An 8,070-nucleotide genomic window follows, 5' to 3' on the forward strand; every position below is an offset into this window, starting at 1 on the left:
ATTGTGCAGTAGCGGGGTTGGACAGGGCCTGGTGCCAGGCGACCGCACTCTCCAGGGTGTTGAGCCGAGATCCTCAGACGCCTCTCCTATAAGCAAATATAGGATATCTTAACTGGGGCATGGGGAGAGGAACCGAGATCCTCAGATGATTCAGGGAATAGAGGGCAAAGGCACATAAGAGACAGACAAACATGAATACAGGAACTAGCCTAGGACTATTTGATAACAATTGGAGATTTCGTCACATCATATGGCCATAGTATGCTTAGCCCACCACTACACCAAAGTACTCCAATATTCGGTGGGTCCTAGCACTAAACCCTGCCTACTGAATTATGAATAAACTGAAACTAAACATTGACTGTAAACACAAAACCAAGACTTCAGACTGAGACAAACATAACAAACGCGTGGGGCACACCTTATAAAGGAAACAGAGCTCAAGCAAAGAGCAAAACTGGAATCAAGGAATCCGAAGCACAGAACAGAGCATATGGAAATCCAGGAATGGATTACAGCAAAGGGTAAACTCTAGCGAGACGGGGGGAAAGTCTAGCGAGACGGGGGGAACAAGAGAGAAGCAGCTCCGCAGCCTGAATGGAGCCTGACAGGATGTCTGGCTTAAGGAGGTAGCGCTAGACACCTAAAACATATTACACAACAATAGACAATTCACATTTTCTTCATTGATTGAAGAAATCAACAGTACAATTATTTTAACACCATTACTGTTATGTATATAAATTCCCCTGAACTAGTTAATGTTGCTCTAGAACACATACTCATTACAGATACACTATAATAATATTAAATATATTTTTTTTTTATCCAGTGTCAGTAATATAGCCTATGCATAGCCCGAAGATTAAAAATATGCACACACATTGGGCATCCTTAAACCTGTATGCTTTGCTTTCCCACACAGCGTTCAGGACCCAGAGGCTCAACAATATAATGCAAATATTAAGATGATTGTTAAAAAATTGTACGAAAGGACATTTTTCTTATTCGTAGTGGCATATGCCTTAAAACCTAAATCAGTATGTAGTAATTCAAAATGCCACTGTACTGATCATTTTAAGGTGAACTAAATAAAATGCCAAAAATTTTTGGCATCTGGCCCTAGAATTAGCGATTATTTTAACATTCAAGGAAAGCACAAAAGGCTGCATGAAAACAATAACAATATATAACTGTTTGTTGCACATTCCAGTGGTAAATTTGTTAATTTCGTCATAGTTCCTGTAGTTGGAACTAATAATAAATATTTGCATGGCCTTTATGATATAGTTACTATAATTATGCATCTGGAAAAATGCTGGAAGGAGATATATTTATTGTGGGATGTATGCAGTTTTATTAAAATAATCACAATGGCATGTGTGACACTGTACAGCCCCAGGGAGATGTTCTGTGCGTACTTTGTGCACAGATGATCTACAAATCTTGTGTATGTGTCCTTGGGGTGGAACTTTTGGAGAGCAGGGAGGGCCAATGTTCTAACTATAGTATTGTACCAGACTGGATGCCCAAGCTCGGTTTACAGGAACCAGTCCAAGACTTTGATAAAGCTTATAAAATCAGGCACAGGTGCTGGGCAATAAACTCCCCTGGAGCGGGGCTGGGGGTGGGGGACTCTATGCCTCCACTGGGGTCTTGCTCCTATATCAATTACTTTTAGGTAGTGGCACAACAGGCTGGCCCAACTTGTTGGTAAATGGGAAAACCGCCTACAGATCTCACTGGAAAGATGTATATCCTTACATATAAATGCTCATTGAGTAACAAGAGGAGACAAGAAGAAATGTCTTATAAGCTGCTTTTAAATTGGTATTGCACCCCAACTCTGATACATTCTTTTTTGAGGTGTGGAGCCTCCCCTGGCTCCATGCTTCACATATGGTGGGAGTGTCCCACCCTGAAACTCTTCTGGTCAAAGGACATACTACTCAAGAAAAAGTTACAGATCACCCCCTCACTTCCTCAAATCTGTTGAATGAGCTTCAATCCCCCTCCACTAGGGTAAGGCATTATGACCAACATACCAGGAATGGCTCTTGAGAGTGAAAAATACCTGGGCTATGGAGGAACTTGCTGCTAAATCTGATGATCAAGTAGAACACTTTAATAAATCTTGGTTTTATTGGGTACAGTGTACTGCTTCCCCAGGCAAAATGTATATTTGTTGGGTATAATATGTTCTGAGGCATTCTTACCCTTTTCCTATCTTTCTTTCCGCATTATATTGATTGACTGTATTCTGTTCAGTTTAAACTAGACTTGGGTGCTGGCCAACTCTTTGTGTTCATCTTCGTGTTCGTCTTTGTGGGAAAAAAACCTTCGTATTCCACCCCGTTCCTGTGTTCTGTTTGGGCGAATATTCGTGTACATTCTTCGTGTTCGTTTTTTTTCTTCGTTTTTTTTGTAGAAGGGGTTAATAAAGGGTTAACGCGGTACGTACTACACAGCAGCTTTGGCGCCAGGATTTTAAAGGTCCGTACAACCAATATTGGTCGCCGGCAGGGGCCTACTCTGCCATCAAGCAGCACCAAAAGAGTCGCTTGTACAGACTTTTAAAATCCTGGTGCCGCAACTTGACCACTGGTCTCCCCGCTCCAAGAGTTAATGGTCCGTACGAATGACCAATAGAATCGCTTGTACGGACCTTTAACTCTTGGAGCGGGGAGACAATGGTCTCCCTAGGCCAAGTTCCACTCTATTGGTCGCCTGCAGGGGCCTCCTCTGGCATCAACCAATTGGAAGGGACTAGGGAGATTAGTAAACGAAGCTTCTTTGTGTTGTGTGTCTTTGTGCACGTTTTGCAGCCGCTATGTTCGTATGTTCAGTATTCGGGCTGAACAATGAAAATGCACCCTTCGTGTTCGTTTTCATGTTCACCCAAATATAAACGCACAAGTCTAGTTTAAACCTTGTAGATTCCTCCTATGTTGCACGAAAGGTCTCTGCTACATCAGACGATGTTTCCTTTTTGCCTTCTGTATCCATATTCTGTATAGCTGTGCTATATTTGGAGGCTGTTGAGGGGAGAGGAAGTTCCCATGTGCTCCCAGGGCAAGGAGATGCCCTGGAGAAGATCCCCAATTTAAGTTTGGCAAACCTGCCTGGACCATCGTGTACTGTCTGGGGGAGGTTTCCAGAGCCTTACTTAGCTGAGTCTGGCAGGGAACTGAAGTGAGTAGTGAGTCTGGTCAGTCTGGGCCAGCAAAGTATAACCAGAGAGGGCTGCAATTGGGAGCTAGGCGTTTCTTTTATACTTGTGTTTTGGGTGTTTAATTTATGCACTTTAAAATAAATCACACAGTTGCTGCAAATTGGTGTTCCTGAGCCTTATTACATTACATTTATTTATATAGCGCCAGCGAATTCTTTAGCGCTATTACAGTTAATGTGATAATTTAAGGTCACACACAATAACACACTGGTACAAAGCAGAAGAGGGTCCTGCTCTTGCAAGCTATTACCCTAGGAGACCGTGCTTAAGATCACTAAAAGTGACATTTATGGCCCTCAGCGAACAGGGTCTGTCACATGTTAAATGGGATTACAATTTTTTTCTCCAAGACTGCAGGAATTCAACAATAATATAGGAATGTATATGATTTAGACCTTAAAAACAAATCTATTTTGTGAATGGCCTGAAGATTACATTTTAAATTGCAAATTGGATACAAGATTTATTTTCATATTGCTTCAGTTGAAATACTAGTACGTAATTGTTGAGCGGAGGGTTTGAATGATGTGTGTGTTTTTTGCTTTCCTCCTGTTCTATTAAAGACCTTTTATATATACGTATAATAAGGAGAAGTCATTCTGGAAATGTTTACAGAGAAATCCATCGTTGGACAAAACAGCTAACTCATCGGGGAAATCTAACAAACAAGCAATCTCAAAATACTTAGTTTCAGTTTATTAGAATTTGACTGCAAGCCAGAGTTATAGTGTAATTCAGGAATTGTCTGTAGTGACATTACTCTTCAAATATGCAGGGAAGCTTCATCTTTAATTAAACAGACTAGCATAAGGTCAACAGCAAATAAGAAAAAAATTTGAAGTATATTAAAAAGCTGTGGCCCAAGAAACCAAACTTTTTTTTTCTTTTAGTTAATAATTCATGCCAGTGTAGCAACCCTATGTCTGAATAGCCAGGATATAGGATTTATGTTAGAGATCTATAGCATGTAGTAATTATGCAATATATTGTGTTTAATACATATATTGTGTTTAATAACAATTAAAATAACGTTACACGATAATGTTTGTTCAGATTTATTTGCAATAAGAGAGATACAGTATATTTCAAAATATTGAAATATTTCATATATAACATCCTTCTGTTTATTTTTTGCCTTCTTTTTCTATTTTATTTTCTGTTTTCTTTCCCTTAACTTTAATGGTGTATAGAGGTTAACACCAGAAGACAACAGCTGATTCCAACCCAGAGCAATATTGTAATAAACAATGTTTTTTTTCTTTTTTGCGTAAGGCAAAAAGTTCGTGATATATCCATGTGCATTACATTTGCATTGTTGTCATCATAGGGGCTGGTTAGTTTATGTTATTTTACCTGAAATCATATAATTCAATATCTTGTTCCAGTTGGTGTATAAGATCCAAATCCCATCTGAAGCCATTGAAACTGGTTTGTGTTGAGTGACATCATCTTTAATTAAACATAACCTTTATATGGCCAAACAATCATTAATCATTGTTCATAGTGAGTTTGTATACTTCTTTCTTTATAAAGGACATGGCTATATTGTTCCAGATGCACCTTCTTCATGTAAGCATTTAATTTGATGTCAGATGAGAACCATTTGACAAATCTAGTCTGCCCATTTTTTTCCCTTTGTAAAGACCTTCGTTGACCCTTGGTTTCATCTTAGATTCAGGATAAGCATATACCATGCATGCTTAAATTCCCTTAATGTATTACAGTAAAGATAAACTTCACTGTATAACATCTAAGCCTCTGACCCTCTAGTAGAGTGACATCTTGTTTTAATGTTTCTCTTTTGAAATACACTTCCATTCTGTACTTTGTTACCCCTCTGAACTCTTACCAGAATGTCACTGTCCTTCTGGAGATGGGGTCTTTAGAGTTATACACAATACTCTAGGTGATGTCTGACCATGTAACTATTTAGTGGCATAATCCTAAAAATTCAACAGATGTAAATCTGAAGATAAATCATCTGAAAATTATACCTCCGAGGTCCTAAAAGCCTATGTAAGGTAAGGCTTACCTTGAATGTTATCTGTTGCCCGGCTCTGACTTCAAGCTCACTGTGACTTTCTGTAATTCACTTACTATATATATTCAAAGTCACATACTTGGGTAAAAAAAACACAAAAGTAGTTGCCATAAGCACCTCGATACTGAAATTAATTGGTGATCAGAGGTTCAGGATATTCTAAAAGGCAAAACTTATATAAGTACATAGCAAAGTATATAAGGGAAGAGAATAACAATTTATAATACAAAACCTCTAAAACAAAGTTAATGAGGCAGATTGCATTTCTATTTGGTGTAATAAATACCGGCATTATATAAATAATAAAATAAAAAGTTAAAACACTATTTTAAAGTGAAATAAATACTGTATAGCATAATTTATGGTCATTGATCAACGGTCCCTTTTCATTTTCAGTGAAGAAAACATTTTTAAGATATACTATGATTAATTAATTTGATTATTCTTGAGTGTGATATTGATAACTATATAAATTTACAGTATATTTTAAAAACTCTTAAATTGAATATTAAAATAGAGACATGGAAATTCCCGTTAGTAGTCTAATATTTTATAATCAACTTTTTAAGATATCTTTATATTATAAAACTGACTATTTTTGTGCTATAATTCACTCTCTTCAGACAGACCAATATGCCAGCAGGGAAGCAGTTAAGTACAATTTTATAACTGATTGGGAAAAGATCTAAAAATAAAAGGCAATGTGTTTGTATCTCTCTCCAGAGAAATTGCATACTCTAAGCTCCAAGCATATCATTAATGGAGATTCCTGCATTAATCAGACATAATCCTTAGCTTCAATCCTGAAGTCTTTTGCGAAAGTTTTAGATGAACACAGTGACAGTTTATACAGAGGATTATACAAAAACTTCTACTCTGAAGCTATTAACATGAATACCGTTTCCCTTCTAAAAATGTAAACTGTGCTAAAAAAGGTAGAAAATAATAATTAATCCAAATTACTTTTTTGAAATAAGTCAGTCGTCTTCTTATCTAGTTTGCATGTTGGATGATTGTAGCAGAAACCATAAGTAATCAAAAATACTTACTTCTAGTATATATGGATTGTTGCACTGTATCTGGAGATATACAAGTTTTGCACTTTTTCCTACACTGCCATAAAAAACATTTTAAGAAAGTAGACTGCACCGTTCAAAAGTATGGACCGGGTGAAGAGACTCAATTTAATCAATATCAGAATGGCAGTGCTTGTAGTGATGTCCTCTCCCCGATCCTTCAATTGTGGGAGAGGACGTCACCGTAAACACTGCCATAATGCCTTGATCTCAAGTGAGCATATGTGCATAAAGCAAAATCCATAAACACATGATTTGACATGAGTTTGGTGTGGAGCAACTCAAGTGGCCTGCCCAGAGCCCTTAAACTCATTGATTCCAACATCACCGCCTAATCTTACAAATGCTATTTTGGCTGTATGGGCACTAATTCCCACAGACACACTCCAAAATCTTTTGGACTTCCCAAAAGCATGGAGGATGCTATAGGTGCAAGGTAATGGGGGGGGGGGGTTGCAGATGCATATTACTGTGTCCATGGTATTGAAATGGGATGTCTATGTTTGCAGAAGAAAATTAACAAAATGTATCAACAATTATTCATAGCAGACGATAAAAATACAATTGTATATAATAGGTTTATTTGGTAGTATATAAGAAGATGTATGATGTATGTTTTATCACCAAAAGTGCGAGTAGAATTGGATTGTTTTTAGGGAAATGATTTCCACAATGAGCCAACATTTCAACGAATTGTCAGATGCCAGCTACCATGCAACCAGAGGCACATCAGCAGGGTCATATAGTTATGCACTACTTCCAGAAGGATAGTAATTAAGCAGCAGCTAAGGGGTAGATTTTTTTTGATCGCTCCAACAACTGCTTTAAGAAATTCATCCATTGCCTGAAGTAACATCAAAGCTAATTAAAACCAAATGCATGTACTGTATTATTATTTCCACAATACTTGGTCAGTAACTCTCTACTCCCTGTGTCTGAGGGAAGAAAAAAACATAAACAGAAGAGATACTAAATAACATTAAGAATTTAAACTACATACAAATGGTCTTCAAAAACCAGCATAGAAACTGCGGTCCTGACAACACTGTGACTACAATTATTCTCACCACCTTTTCAATAGATTCTGAACTACATCGATTAATTAGTGGCACATACACCTGAGTGTTCATAGAAACTGTTTACTACGTGTGAATATTTAATAATCCTATGCAAATGTTTGTCATTGATTTAAAACTATAACTTGATTACGTGTCTCATTGGCCATTGACTTTAGCATTAAAAAATGAATAGTTAGATCTTTCGGAAAAAGGAACAAGTGGGAAGATAAAAATATAACTTCCTTTCATTCGGAATCACACAAATTTTATTTTACATTTGCCATTTTTTTAAATATTTTTACAAATGTTGAGGAGGGACCCCAACAAAACCAACGAAAATTAAGCAGAGAGCTCAGAAGTTTTGTTTGCTTTTTTTTCACTCACACTCTGTCATACTCTCTCACGCGCTCTCTCACACACTCTCTCACGCACTCTCTCACGCACTCTCTCTTACTGTCTCTCACGCTCTCTGCCCCGCTCATTCAGCTCTGTCCCAATGTTTCCCTACCTTCTCCGCTTCCATATCCCTGTCCAATGTTCCACAGCTCTGCTTCTTTCTTGGGCCGCTCCTCCCTGCTGTCCGCTGTGTTCTTCAGGCCGCTAAGAGCAATTCCGTAAAGAAAAGAAGAGCCATGGCTCTGCCTTTTTTGCGGAAGTACTCCA

This window comes from Spea bombifrons, chromosome 1, assembly GCF_027358695.1.
Source record: "Spea bombifrons isolate aSpeBom1 chromosome 1, aSpeBom1.2.pri, whole genome shotgun sequence".
NCBI classification, from domain to species: Eukaryota; Metazoa; Chordata; class Amphibia; order Anura; family Pelobatidae; genus Spea; species Spea bombifrons.